This window comes from Amblyomma mixtum, chromosome 5 (assembly GCF_055824585.1).
Source record: "Amblyomma mixtum isolate Tamu chromosome 5, ASM5582458v1, whole genome shotgun sequence".
NCBI lineage: Eukaryota > Metazoa > Arthropoda > Arachnida > Ixodida > Ixodidae > Amblyomma > Amblyomma mixtum.
The window spans coordinates 97715260-97729599 of record NC_143016.1 but is presented as its reverse complement, the minus strand read 5'-3'; the positions used below and the strand labels follow the sequence as shown (position 1 = coordinate 97729599).

At 53.3% G+C, this 14340-nt stretch overlaps 1 protein-coding gene across 2 annotated transcripts in view; it reads left to right on the top strand.

Moving 5' to 3' along the window:
* LOC149343121 (growth factor receptor-bound protein 14-like) overlaps window positions 1-14340 on the top strand; it is a 200689-nt gene that overhangs the window by 110431 nt on the left and 75918 nt on the right. The gene's annotated exons all lie outside the window — the stretch shown is intronic.

Below are 14340 nucleotides of genomic sequence, written 5' to 3'. Positions count from 1 at the left end.
AGTACGGTTGCCATTATTAGCCTGCATAAAGCGGAGCCAAAAAGTAGCGTCCACTCTGAAAAAGTAACGCGAAGAAATTGCATTCTTGGGATTGTTAGCACTCCCATAACTTACACGCTGTCACGCCTGGAAACCCCTTTCGATTCCAATTCTGCACGCCGCTAACTTCTCCTCCTAGCGTCCCTTGACAATCCACGATGCTGCGCCTTACGGCAGCGGAGTCCTAAGGAGTAGTATCTTCAACCAACACCTCTGGACTTGTCACAAGAGGCCAGACAGCGAGGCGCCGTTTCCTCCTCCCCCGGACGCCAACGCGCGCGGCAAGATTTGAAGCGGTTGGCCGCGCGGTCGCTGGTTGGTCCTTTCGGAGTGCCGCCTTTGGATTGGCCAGTTCGGAGGGGCCACCGTTCCTCAGGCTATAAAAGCCCCACCGCTGCAGCTTGAGAGAGAGATGACCGAGAGGCGCCGACGATACGAGACGCGTCGGCGAGGCCCTCCCAACTCTGCAGATCCGCCGAACCTCCTACGTATCAGTAATCCAGTTATTTCATTCTTGTATCCTTAAATCTTAAAATAAACCTGTTTCCTTATTCGAAAGAATCCGGCCACTTCTTGCTAACAGGATCGACGATGACCCGTCAGTTTCTGCTATCGAGTTAACCGTTGTTCCTTTTTTGGCTGTGAAAGCCCGTTGCCTCCTTTTTTGCTTGCGTATTGCGTCCTCATGCGCGCGCAGTTTCAAAGAAAAGAAGATGGAGATATGGAACTTTGCCGGAGCTTAGGGATAATGAACAGTTTGCAATGTTGCGCAAGGAACGCATCATCGACGGATGAATTCAAAGGCGGTAATGCGGAGCTCATCCCCCCCCCCCCCCCCCCCCCCTTCCGCGCGCTGCTGTTGGCGCCCCGCATCAGGAGCGAATTTGTGAGCAACGTTGGAGAGAAGGCTGTTCGGTCCCATATGCACCATTGATTCTTCACGCATGGTTCCTTCAAAAATAAAATCTTCACTGAAAAAAAAAAAACGAAAAAAAGGACGATTTCACACTCCTTAAATTCGCCGCAGGCTCAAGCCTGCTCGTTTTCCGTAACCCCTGCGAGCGCCCTTTTCGGCGGCCTTATTCTTTTACTATTATTATTTTTTGTGTGTGTGTGTGCGTGTGTGGCGTCAGTGCTACGCGCGAGTTTGCGCTGCACTGCACCGCCTCAGGGGGAAAGGAGGGGGAGGGCTTTCCCCCTTTCCACGACGGGGCGTGTGCACGCGGTTGCTGGCCGCTCGCAACCAGCCAACCGCGTGCGTTTAGCGGCTTTTTCGCAACGCTCGGCCAGCAGCAGAAACTGCGGCGCCCGCGCTGCACTGTAGTTGCGTGTGTGTATACTTTCGAGGCTTCTGTTGCGCGTTGCGAAATCCCCCTTCACCGCCCCCACTCATCTCTGCGCTACAGGAGATGCGACGGGAGAGGGAGAAATGGGAGAGGAGGAGGAGAAGGCGCATTTTGCTGGATAATGGCGTGGTAGTAATGACTTCGCGACGTGTTTTGCAACCGCAACAGAGGATCCCCGAGCCGAAAGCGCGTTTACTAAATAAAAGAGCAGGCCCATATTTATCTGCTTCTCCACGCTTGCGTGGCTGTCGTCTGATTCGGGGTGTACAGTTGAAGAGCCATTAAGGATTATTCGTTCTCCCCTTTCTCGAATCCATCGTGGTTCGCAAACTTTGCAACAGGTGGCGCTGACGTTGGCGAGTTGCATTTATCTGCTGCTTTATGAGGGACGACGGGGAAGGTTCGCTGTATAGTTGTGTGGTTGCATAGTGGACGAGGTGCGCAGGGTACTAAACTATTCAGTGGGTTGCGTAAGACGAGTAGGCGTCGTCGAGGGACCGTCAGCAGTGGCCTCGGAAAGTCACCGGTGCGCCAACTCAGTTGGCTACTTGACGTCGGCGGAGCATGTTCGTATTAGTAGTTACGACGGAGAAGACTTCTCTGCCTGTCAGTTTTGCATCGCGCTTAGCGATTTGTTTCACACTTTTGACGACCGCGCTCGAATCCAGGTCCAACGTCCTTGCCTATGGATATCAGTGAGGAGCACGTATGTCTTTAAAACCGCATGTTGTAGACGTGGTCACCTAGGTGGGAGGATAGGTTATTCATAGTATCCGGCAGAGCTTTTGGAGGAAATTAATAGACAGCAAATATAGTCTTAACAGAATGCGCGACCTTCCGTGGGAGCTCCCGGACGAAGACTAGCGTAGGAAAGGTGTGGTTACCGGTCACCAATCGCAAGCGTACTCTTCGAAAATGCTTTTCTACAGCAGCCCAACTCAGCGTATCGCGGCTGTACTTGCAAATTTTCCTTCTTTTTCCGGTTCCAGCCACTCATCTCCTAATTCGAAACTATGCGATGGCGTGGTAGAAAAGAGCGTTTAGGTGGCAGCGGGCAGCATCTCGAGAGGCGGTGGTTGACCTCCTTCCTCCCAGTACTGCGATTTGAGAAGAGAAAGCGGAGCGGGGTCTGAGCGCCTCTGCCGAGAGCCGTCCGTTTGCGTTAGCGGCGCTTTTCGCGAGTCCGTCTCGCCGAGTGCCCGCCGTCCCCGCGGGGTTGTGAAAAGAATAGCGGCGCCGCCGCACCGCCGAAGGAGCCACGGAAAGCTCGCCGCTCCGGAGTCACGGCGAGTGCAGTGCACACGCAGGAGGCACGTATACGTTTTTGCGCGCGGGCCGCGATTCCCCCACTTATATTGATGAACTGTTTCGCCACTGCGGGGTCCGTGCCTCCGAGCTGCTGGGGGATCCGGTAAAAGTTTCATGGGAGAGGCTTTTTCCTCCCAGAGTCCGGCTACTTTCTTGCGAAAGTTTCCGTTCTTCGCTAGGGATAACTGCAGTAGGGAGCGGGGGGGTCGCCCTGTGAAAGGGGTGGTCGGTCGGTCTTGCGAGAACAACACTCCGTTCAATCGATGACCTCCCTCCCGTGAGTTAAGCTGCCCTGGTTTCTTTAACGCTGCGTATATTCCCAGTGTCGTGTTGGGAAATAGAGGCGCTACTGTGCAGAGAATTGGAAAGAGAAACTCGATGCGCGGCTTTGCATTGCTGCTGCAGCAACGCCACCTGTTGAGCCTCGCGGAGAACGCCTCGCCTGTCCTTCGGCAGCGCAGTTCGCGTGCGCACTCGCCGGGCTGTCGAAGTTACTGCTGCTGCTGCTGCCGTGCTCCCTTTGTGGGGAAACGGCTGGCCACGCTCTGTGCGCGGCAAAATGGCCGTTTTATGTGGTGTTGCGAAACGACAGGCAGTATAGCGCCGCTCGGAAGCACGCGAGCTGTATAGCTGCTTGTATATACCCTATATACGCCCGACAGTGTGAATAAGGAGTAGTGCTTTTGGACTGCAGCCTCGGATCGGTTCGTTCTTTTAGCCACTCTTTCGGCCTGGAGGCGGCGTCCATTCGGAAGATGTTTTAAGCGCTGCCTCAAAAACTTTTGGGCTTGAGGAATTGCATGCAGTCGATCGATTTGAGAGGCGGTATTCGTTAAACAGCCCGGCTGATACGAACTTGGGCTCTGTTCTGCGAACACTTTGCGTATTTATTCGCTAATAGAGCTCTTGCGTTCGCCGAGCGAGCTGCGCGTTATTCGGCCCATTGACGTCCGCGCTAGCGGAAACCCTGAACTGCCCGCTTTAAACTCCTCGTTGTGCACCAGAACCAGCCACATATCTTAGGAGCCCCAGCTTGGTACAAAGAAGTTCCCTTGGCCCGCTCCCGAAAAAAAAAAAGCTTCTGGCTACGTGCCCGACCATAGCATTTGCCATTCGTGGTTTAAAATGCAGGTGTTGCACGCAGTGCTACTGAGGTCGGACGAACGTTTCCGCTGGGAAGTGTACGGCAGGAGGCGGCGTTGTGTGCTGCGGTGGCGGTGCCATTCCTCGCTTTGCACTACACCAGAGAGCGCCGCGGATTCTGCAGCGCTGCACCGAACTACTACGCGCAGAAGAGCGGACGGCGGCGGCACCGCAACGCTCGGTTGCTATGCGGGCATGTTCCACGTCACGTGCGCCTTGGCGCACGCATGCACGCACACTCGCGGTAGTCGTTCTTTCGTTAAGCAACTCGCTATTGTTTCTTCGGAGGAAAGAAGTATACCGCGGCTATTCCTATAACTATACCGCCGCGGGGACGTTGGGGAATGCATTTCGGAATAGTTAGAGGGTGCGAAACCGTTGAACGATAGAAGGAAGTGGAGAAAGACCCGCTGGCCTGAATGCGCGTAACGTAGCATTCATGCGATAAGCGGCTGCTTGCGCGACAACATTGGGGTCATTGGTTATGAAAGAAAAAAAACGGCGTGTGTACAGTTGAACGAGCAGCCTTTCCGAAAGTGCGCGGAATCGATAGTAAAAGTTCGTGGAGGAGCATTGATGTGCTGATGGCGCCAACGAGTTTCCTTCGCGCCGTGGAGGGGCAAGTTCGAGCCCAGTGCCGCGAATCACTTGCGCAATGCGCAACATTAACCTCGCAGGGTCCCGCGCAAAAAAGTTCACTAGTATCCACTGACCAACATTTACCCTTCAACGGTCCTTCTGCCCCGCTACATCTCCTCTTGAACACCCCATCCTGATCAGCACCCCCCCCCCCCCCTTCCCCCTGCATCTCCTTAACAGCTCCTCCTGATCACATCTTTTAACGCTTCCTTTTGAACCGCTTTTTCCGAATCGCTTTTTTCTAACCGCTCCTCTCCCGAACCGCTCCTCTCCCGAACCGCTCCTCTCCCGAACCGCTCCTCTCCCGAACCGCTCCTCTCCCGAACCGCTCCTCTCCCGAACCGCTCCTCTCCCGAACCGCTTCTCTCCCGAACCGCTCTTCTCCCGAACCGCTCTTCTCCCGAACCGCTCCTATCCCGAACCGCTCCTATCCCGAACCGCTCCTATCCCGAACCGCTCCTATCCCGAACCGCTCCTATCCCGAACCGCTCCTATCCCGAACCGCTCCTATCCCGAACCGCCCCTCCTGTTCACCTCCCCCTGAACAACTCCTACTGCTCACGTCCCCCTGAACTACTACTCCTGCTCACGTCCCCCTGAACTACTACTCCTGCTCACGTCCCCCTGAACTACTACTCCTGCTCACCTCCCCCTGAACTACTCCTGCTCACCTCCCCCTGAACATGTTCTCTTGAACGCTTACCTCTGAGCTGCTTCTCCTGATCACATCGCCCAGAACATGTCTCCTTCAATGTTTCATGAACTGCTTCTCCTGAACAGCTCTTCCTGCTCACCTCCCCCTGAACATATCTTCTTGACACTTCCCTCTTAGCTCCTCCTTTTGAGCACTTCTCGACGCCACGGTAAGTAAGAGCGCACGTGGATGATGCCGTTGCGAAACTGTAATACTGCCTGCGGCTCGAAGAGCAAATGCTCCATTCTCGAGATACCTATATCCTCGCGATCCTCTTTGCCCCCTTTCGGGTTTTAATGCGCTGGCGTTGCTTCGCTCGTCCTTCTGTAAGCGAGCGAACGCGATCCGGTATACGCTGTCCTCGAAGCATGCCGTGTTTTTTTCTTTCTTTTTGGCAGAGCCGTAAATACCGCGCACATTCAATTTTCTCATCGCGGTATATCTGAGCCCGCCGTCGTCGCTTGTTTCGACATCCACCGTGCGCACGTGGCACCGTAAATAAGGAGCGGGGATAAAGGAGGCTTTACGCGAGGTCTCAGCGTTCTCGCCAGTGTATAAAGCCATGCACGAACCTGTTCTCATTTAATCATTTGTTATGAGCTACCTTTTTTTTCCCTTATCTTCGTTTCTTCCTCTCCTATTATCGTTCGGTGTTCCCGTCGGAATGAGTTTAGTATACAGGCGACACTTGAGCCAAATCCGCGCGGCAATCGCGATGCGTTTCTAGAGAGAGCGCCACGAGAACACGAGGCGTACGCTCATCCACTGGAATGTCACGTGCTCCAGCCCCGCTGCACAAGGTTGCCGCGCAGATTCAAGTTGCTTTAGATTTGAGCGATAGCTTGCACCGACGTTGTAGTGGCCGCCATGTTGGTAATCAGGAACACCGCCGGAAAGTATATACGTTAATCTGACCCGCTTATCTTCTCCGGGTTAACCACTTCGACTTTGGTCACTTTGTACTGGCTTCTGCGTGATAACGAGCGAACCACTTATAAAAGCCAATTCATAGTCAGTTTTCAGCAAGTAGAAACAAGTGAAGGGCGTCTGGTGCGAGATTGCGAGGAAGCAGTTTAACGAGGCGGCTGAGAAGGAAATTTGCGTAACGGCTTCGCAACAGTAGCATCGGCGGTTACAATGTAGCTAGTTGTCACCGCTCCGGGACGAAGCTACTAATTATCTCCCTTACCTGTGAGCATTAGGCGCGCACTGTGAGCGCAAGTAGCTTTTCCTCAAACTCTTTTCCTCGAATTTGCATACGTATATATCTCTGGCATAAGTTTTCCTCATCTTCGGAGGCTAAAAGGAGCAGAAAGACAGAAATGTGGTGGTCGCTGCGCGCTGCACCGACATGCCCTCGAACTTCCCCGTGGGCGCAGATAAATCGCACTGCTAAGGTTGTGCGAACAGTTGCAGACACGCTGTTTTCGCAGAACTCTTGAATGCCACCGCTCCCGCTCCTCGCGGTCAATTCTTTAGTGCCTTCTCCAACTTTCCCCGACACCTTCGAAACACTCGGGCTGCACGGGTTCTCCAACGGGATAATGTGAACAGGTTTGAAAATTGTTGTTCTTTTTTTCTTTTGAGAGGTCGTTCACCCGCCCGTGTGCACAGCTGTGTGCCAATCGGAGATACTCCTACAGTTTCTCTCTCGGATTCGTCTTCTGTGCTTTGTGTGCATGTTTCCATTTACACTCTTGTTGTCTTCGCTGTTTTCTCCCGCGCAGTCCCCTTGCAAATTTCTGCCATTGTGGTGCCCGGGAAACGGGGCGGTAAGCCTCTTTTCTACACAGAGTTGATAAGAAGCTTTAGAGAGACCGCTTGAAAAGTAGGTACACGGAGTGCGCGAACTCCGAGCGCCGAACGTTGCGTAGCGTTGTGCAACCGCAGTTGAAGGCTGCAGCCTCCGGACCTTATATACACGCGCTGCCTTCCCTGAAGCTGTTTTTCGGTGCGCTTCTCCCGTGTTCTTGGCGCATTATAATTGAAGTGCCTCGCAGTCGGGAGAAACCGGCCTGGTTTTTGGAGTGGAAGGGGTGCGATAATGGTTAGCCCGAGGACATATGCTTGTTGGAGAGGCTCAGTCCCACTGTAGATGCTGTGCCCGGGTTCTCCGCTGGCTGTGGGCAGAGGAAAACCGCGTGGTTGCCTGGCGACGACAGCGGTGCGCTGACCGCTCGCGGCCTTGCTTGCGAAAGTCCGCGGCCGGGGCAGCTGGACCGTTTGTTGCTTCCCTTGCGAAATCTCGCAGCGAGCATTGTCGTCCCGATCTTGCGGGCCGTGCGTAGGAGGATTCGGAACGCGCTGGCAACTATACTTACTGTCCGGCCTCGAGGCGGCCCAGTAAGTTCACCTGCAGTCGCTGTTCGCCAGCTGTACAAGCGCCGAGTGTCGGAACCGCGTCTAGGAAAGATTTCTTATTAATTTTCTGTTGTTTTTTTTTTCTGCCTGCGCCTCTTATGAGCTAACTGGTGAGTGCAATTACGATTTTCTTTCCTTTTATCTCAACACACGTTGCAAAAGTGCGAGAGCGACTGAGGGAATGGATTCGGGGTAATTCTCGGCTCGCACGCTTGCGTGTTCGTGTCCTCGAGTCATAACGGCTCGAGTGAACCAGCTTTCAACTTTCAGGCACTTCGTGAACTTGCCGCGCAGTTCATCTTTGTTATGGCGAAAATTACTCCAGGTTGAACAGCGAGAAGCCGGTCGTAGTCATCGAAACTTAATTGCGCCTAATGTGGACAAATGCGTGCCTCGCATGCTTATCACTTGGCCGTTCATACGGTAAAGAACGAGCTCGATTGGGGACGGAGTGACTGTGGCTTAGTGACGAAAGCACTGCAGCTTCTGCGCGACGGACTCCTTGGGTGAAAAGCGGATGGTGATAGACACGTGTCTTGTACACGGCGTTTTCAGTTATTGAAAACGCATCGCAGTAGCGTGCTGCACATGCCACGATTTAAAGTAGCGTTAAGCGAACGAACAGCGGAAGTTGCTCGTTCGTCCAATACGATTATCGCCACCTGCCTCATGGCAGCTTGGTGACAACTTCTTGCTCCAATATGGCGGCGCCCTTGACGCCAGGTGCAAGCCAAAGATGGGCGCCTTTGTAGAACTGAGAACCCTTCCCTGTGGTTGGTCCATCTTAGTGGATGTGGCGTACTGAGGGTGTTGCGTGGGGTAAGTTGCAAGGGACGCCTTGTAATGGGGAGGCGCAAGATTAATGTCGGCCACCTGCTTTTCTTTGACATGCTCTGACGTCACGCGGCACGCGGTAGTTTTTGCGTTTCGCCGCAGGGATTCCATCCCACCACCTCGGGATCAGCAGCCAAAGCACCGTAGCCATTGTGCCACCTCGGCGTGTGCTCCTCGGTATTTAATGAGCCCTATGCAGAAAGCGTACGTGGAAAGTAGTTGAAAGCCGCTACGATGTGTACAGAGAATGCTTTTCGGTGCGTACAGTGGTCGTCGCTAAGCTTTTGGATGACACCAGAGCGTGTTTTCTGCCTGCGCACATGCATGCGTGTGTGGGTGCTGTCCGTGCCGCGCTATCCATCCACTTGCGTTGTGAACGCGTATACGCGCATAGCCGGGGATGCTGCTTCTCTTTTGCGGTCGCGGTGCGCACTACCGCAGCTCCAGTTTCAGCTCGCGCGTGCCGATCTGTGGGCCCTCCCCGGGAGGACACTGGACGCCGTGTGTGACGTACGACCCGTCACGGAAAGTGATAGCTTCGCACGACCCCGTCTGTCGACTTGCCGCGCCGTCTGACGCTCTGCTTGCGTATATACGTGCGTCCGTGCAGCGCTCACTTGCACTACCGGCGGAAACGCGACGAATCGGCGGGACGTGAAACCGAAACGCGCCCGCAACATTCGTGAAATAACTGATCGCACTCGGCGGGCGCGACCGCGGGCACCGTGCGCAAGCGAGGCTGCCCGTAAGTACTTGCGAATGCGGCGACACTGATTGCAACTAGCCAAGATGTCTCCTTTGCTGATTGCAATAAGCTTCAACTTCCACCTCGGTGATGTATGTATACCTGCACAGTAAAAGTTGGGGCACACTGTTTAATGCTGCCGCGATTTGTTTCTTGGATTTGGTCACTTCGTTCAACCTGGAGGTGCGCGGCCGTGGATATAGAAGAGAATACAACACGGAGGGGGTTACTGCGTGGCACGTGCAACCAAGGACGGCGTCCAGGAATAGAACCCTCGCGCGACGTCCGCGTCGTCCTCCGTTTTCCGGCAAGGAACTCCGGTATGCTTCTTCGGGCGTCATTTCCTTCGTAACATGAATCAGGCTGTCTCTGCCTGTGCCTCTCCATCAGTAACTGAAGATATGGATCTCGAAGGCGTCCTCGTCGAAGAAGCCCGAGCTGCGGCGCATTCAGGACGCCCCGACCTTGTCTCGGCGCTTTGCACTGTGCGTGTTGTACTACGCACGTGTCGGTCGTTATCGGTATTGTGTTCCGCGTGACCGTCCATCTCGTGAGTGCCACGCGCGGGTGACGCGCGCACCCAGGAGAAGCGTATCACGGCGCCGTTTGTCACCCGCGTGTCTGCAGTCCCGGAATCGTGCTTGTCCGGAAAGCTCACGCCGTCACGCGGGCCGAAGATCCGATTGCTGCAGCTTCTTATTATAGCGTCCGTGCAACCGATACGGCACTGTGATTGCCGTTGCTCTTATTCCCTCGTCGTGTCTACGGAGAAAGCTTCTTGGCTTTCTCGTTTCTTGCCCTTCTCGCGCCTGCTTACGCTTCGTTTGGAGACTTCCGCAACCTGTGTTCCGTTTGACGGGACGCCTGTAAAATAGCGGTAGCCACCCTTTGCTGATCAGCATTGCACTAGCGATATTGCTGATAACCGGGTAGCTCTGGATATTCTTACTTCTGAAGGGGTGTGTGTTGCTGAGGTCTGCGGATATAGATTGGTACAGAACGAAATCACAGTTGTTGCTGCTCAGGGGATTAATTCTTTCTCAAAAAGAAAGAAAGAAAGAAAGCAATAAAGAGAAAGAAGGTGAGAAAGAAAGTAATGGAGGAAGGCCTCTTTGCAAGTCCTGTTCTATTAGGCACGCCGTGAATCGAGGTGAGTTTTTCTTCGTGATTTTTGTCACGCACGGTCATGTAATTCTGATACTATTGTGGAAAAAAGGAACGACCGGGGACGAGTTAACGTAATCTGAATGCGAAAAACCAACAGAATTCGTTCGCTTCCGACGGAGAGAATTGTGTCATCCGCATTTGAGCGCTGTTTTTTTCTTTCTTTGATCGTATAGACCAGATTTTTTTACCCTCGCACGCAGGCTGCGGGCGCGCTCCTACTCTCGACACCAGTCGTCATCTGTCGGCGCGCGCGGCCCGAGGGACTGCGGGTAGCGCCGGCGCCGCGCGTAGAACGCATGTTTACGTGTTCGCTTCTGCCGTTTTGTGCTCCATCAGCTAACGTATGAGGGTGTGTGCTGTGCGTCACTACTCACATTTGCCCTCTTCCAGACAGTGCTGCGGTTATCTTGTGCGCAGTTACTCGTTAACGTGACATCCGAGGGTAGTCGACCAGGTAGTGTACGGACTGGAAACCGGCACTTCGAAGCAGATTTCTGCGTTGTCGTGTCGTTTGTTGTCGCCTTTTACGTGCGATATCATCTATGATAATATTATGCATTAGAATGTAGATCTATTGACTTGACTCAGTGGAGTAGTAACTGGATAGGCGAGCTGCAGACTGAAGGTTGTCCCGACGGAGCGCGTGTTTTCGATCACCAGTACGTGTTCAGCATCCTTGCGCTGAGCTTGCTCTTGTTCCCATTCAGAACATTTCATGCACAGGATTGTAAGCACGACCGCTACCGATTTCAGCTGCTTTTTCCGCACACATGTCAGAGGTATCTGGGGGGTAAAGGTTTATCTATAGTATCTTTCTGCTGTTGGTATCTACCTTAGCTTGGTTTGGTTTATTAAGGTTTTACGTTCCAAAGCGACTCAGGCTGTGAGGGACGCCGTAGTGAAGGGATCCGGAAATTTCGACCACCTGGGGTTCTTTAACGTGCACTGACATCGCACAGTACACGGGCCTCTAGAATTTCGCCTCCTTCGAAATTCGGCCGCCGCGGCCGGGATCGAACCCGCGTCTTTTGGGCCAGAGCAGAGAGCCGTAACCACTGAGCCACCGCAGCGGTGCGGTATCTACATTATTCATAGGAAAATATGCGCGATTTCATTACATTTTCCACACTTAGCCAAACGCCTACGCAACGCTCTCACACGCGGCGAGAGCTCCTGAATAACATAACGCGACTTCGGACCTCAGAATTAGTGAAAGCTGGATTAGCTGCTCATATCTATTCAAGCTTTTATAAATTAAGCGAAAGTACGTTTTTATGCACAAGGTTGCATAAACCATGACAAAATTTGTTTTCTGTTGGCGCTGCGACTCAGTTGAGCTCACAGCGGTAATTTGTTGATAAACTGGCGCGGCGACAAGAAAGCCGTTTGTGGAAGTGGGGGGGGCTTTATGGCCGGCAGGAAGGAATAAGAGTGCATGGGAATTGGAACTGCATACTAGCCGCACACCTAATTCTTGATATTGAATAAAAAGTTTCTTTGCGGTGGAGCACCAAGACGGAATTCGATATAAGCACGAGCGCGTTCTAAGCGCCGGCACAATTAACCTGAATGTCAAACTAAATGTCATTAAAACGCGTCAATGTTATCGCTTTGATAACGTAAATACTTCCTGCAACACAGCCACGCAGCGGAAGTATGCTCGACAATGTTTTTTTAGCGCCCGAAGCGCGGCTATATGCAGGCGCGGCCGCGGAACTGCCGCAGCCCCGCAGTCCCCAAAGAAACGCCCGCACCGCGGCGCGCCAGTCGGTGCAAAATGGCCGCGCCCAGGAGAGGCTCAAAAATCTGGTCTATAGAGCCAACGCGAACGCTTTTCGAGCCGTCACAATTCTACTTCCATTCTACTTCAACATTTGTTTTTATATATTCGTGTGTGCTGCGCTGGTTGGTGACTGAAGCGGCATTCTGTCTCGCGCGAATAATAATAATAATAATAATAATAATAATAATAATAAAGAAAGTGGCGCGTGACCGTGAGGTCCACTTTTTGTCAGCTCTACAAACAGCCGTGCGCTTTCACTCAGTTGCTTTGTACTCATTGTTCCTACCTTCATCGATTAGCGTACTCTCGAACTCGGTTCTTTTTTTTTCTTCTTCTTTTTTCGCCAAATCTTCTGAGCTTGGACAAGTGCCCAATTTTGAAGAGGTTTGTCTCGACGACCTTGACTCTTTTTTGTGCACTCTCGACACTCCTCTTTCGTCTGATCTCTCTCTCTCTCGCTGTCTGTGTGATTCCAATTTCCGGCCTCTCCGTTTCGTGACGAATTAATGGACGCGCGGAGTCGTAGATCACCGAGAGAGAGAGGTTAAAGAGTGCGCCACTGTCTCGACCCTCCTCCTCCTCCTCTCCCCCCTCTTGCCACTCTGCTGTCTCGGGGTTCCTTTAAGTAGAGCGTATACTTTGCCGGCCGAGTTAAGTAGGTGCACCCCTAAGGCAACTCCTGGTTTACTTTTGTATTTCTTGCCACTCTCTGCAGCGGGTTCAGGAGGACTTCCCCTTTTGTTCTGCGACCAGAGGGTTCAATTTCCAGCCCAGCAGTGGCAGTGACAGGTGCCGGCACTCCTGCTCGCTGTGCGGCAGAAAAATCACCCCCCTTCCCCCCCCCCCCCCCCCCCCCCCGCCCCACTCCCTGATGATTTACTTTTCCTCGTCTGACATCCAACTCGCGGCTGGGCTATCAGAACTAACGCTAAGCGCACCGCTAATGTTATGCGCATCTCACTAACTGTTCCTCTTTCTCTGTCTCTGTGTCACAAATTACGAGCTGCACTCGTTCCGCCGCGATGAAACAATCAGTGGAAGCGCCGCGCGCTTAATACGCTTCTTCTGTGCGCATATAATTGCACATCCCCCCCCCCCCCCCCCCCCCCCCCTCCGAGCTTCTCGCGCGTGTCGTTATTGCCGGGCTGAAAGAAAGAAAAAAATCAAAATGCTGCTTGTGGTTCTCTTTCGTGTGCAGGTTGGGGGGGGTCTTTTCCGTGATGACCGTTCCTTTTCACAGCGCGTATGTGCGACGACTGCATGCCGTTATACATGTTGGAGCTAAACGATGATCATCGTTATTTCTCGGAGTTGCAGATACGTGCGGGTAGTCAACTTTTACTCATTTATGTTTTCACTCGCAAGTCATCGTGGCCACGTTACTTCCCTTTAGCTTGCTAAACGTTAGTGGTGCGGGAAAGGGGAATTTGCGGCTTTATTCAATCGTGCATTTGTTGCGTAATCCTAAAGTTGCCTCACTATAACATTCAGGTATGTGAAAGGTCGCGAACGGTCGAATGCTAGTAATAGGCGAGTGCGATGAGGCAGTGCAATCGCATGTCTTCGTTGCGATGGAGGCACCACGAGGAAAAAAAAAAAGATAAATAAAAACCAGGCGGTGGAAATAGCCCCCGAGCCCTGGCATGCCTCACATCCCATAGTGGGGCTTCGGCGCGGAAGAATCGATTAACCTGACCTAACCTCCCTATTCACGATGCCTTTTAGCTCGCTCGCGTGACGCTGCAGCCTGCGTGCCCTTTCGCGAGAAAAAAAGAACGAAAAGAGAAATTGGAAAACTTTGCTCATTCCACGTAGAAAAAAAAAAGAAAGAATAAGTGCCGGCCTCCTTGGTGGACACCGGCCGCTTCCTAGAGCTGGGTCCTCTTCGGGCTCAGCTGCGCTCTTTGTGCCCCCGGCCAGGCAGTAAAGTACCGTTACCGAAGAGAACACCTGCCCCCCTCGCGAGGCAGATGCAAGAGAAAAGGGGGGGGGGGGGGGGGGAGGCATCGGATTTTCATCGGGCTTGCCCGGCTGGCGCCCCGCTCATTCTGTCCTTTTCGTTTTTGCGCTTCTGTTTCCTCTTTGGATCGCTCCGTCCGGGCGCAGTAATTGGCCCGCGCTGGTGCCCTGTCACGTCCGCATGGCGCCCACGCGAGGGCGGCATCTCCTTCTACTGCACCGTTCTTGCCGCTGAGTGCCGCCTCTGCGCCCCGTGCACCTGCGTCAGTTTCGCGCAGTGCTCCGGAAAAGGGAATTCGGCTGGTTTGCAGCTCTCGTCCTT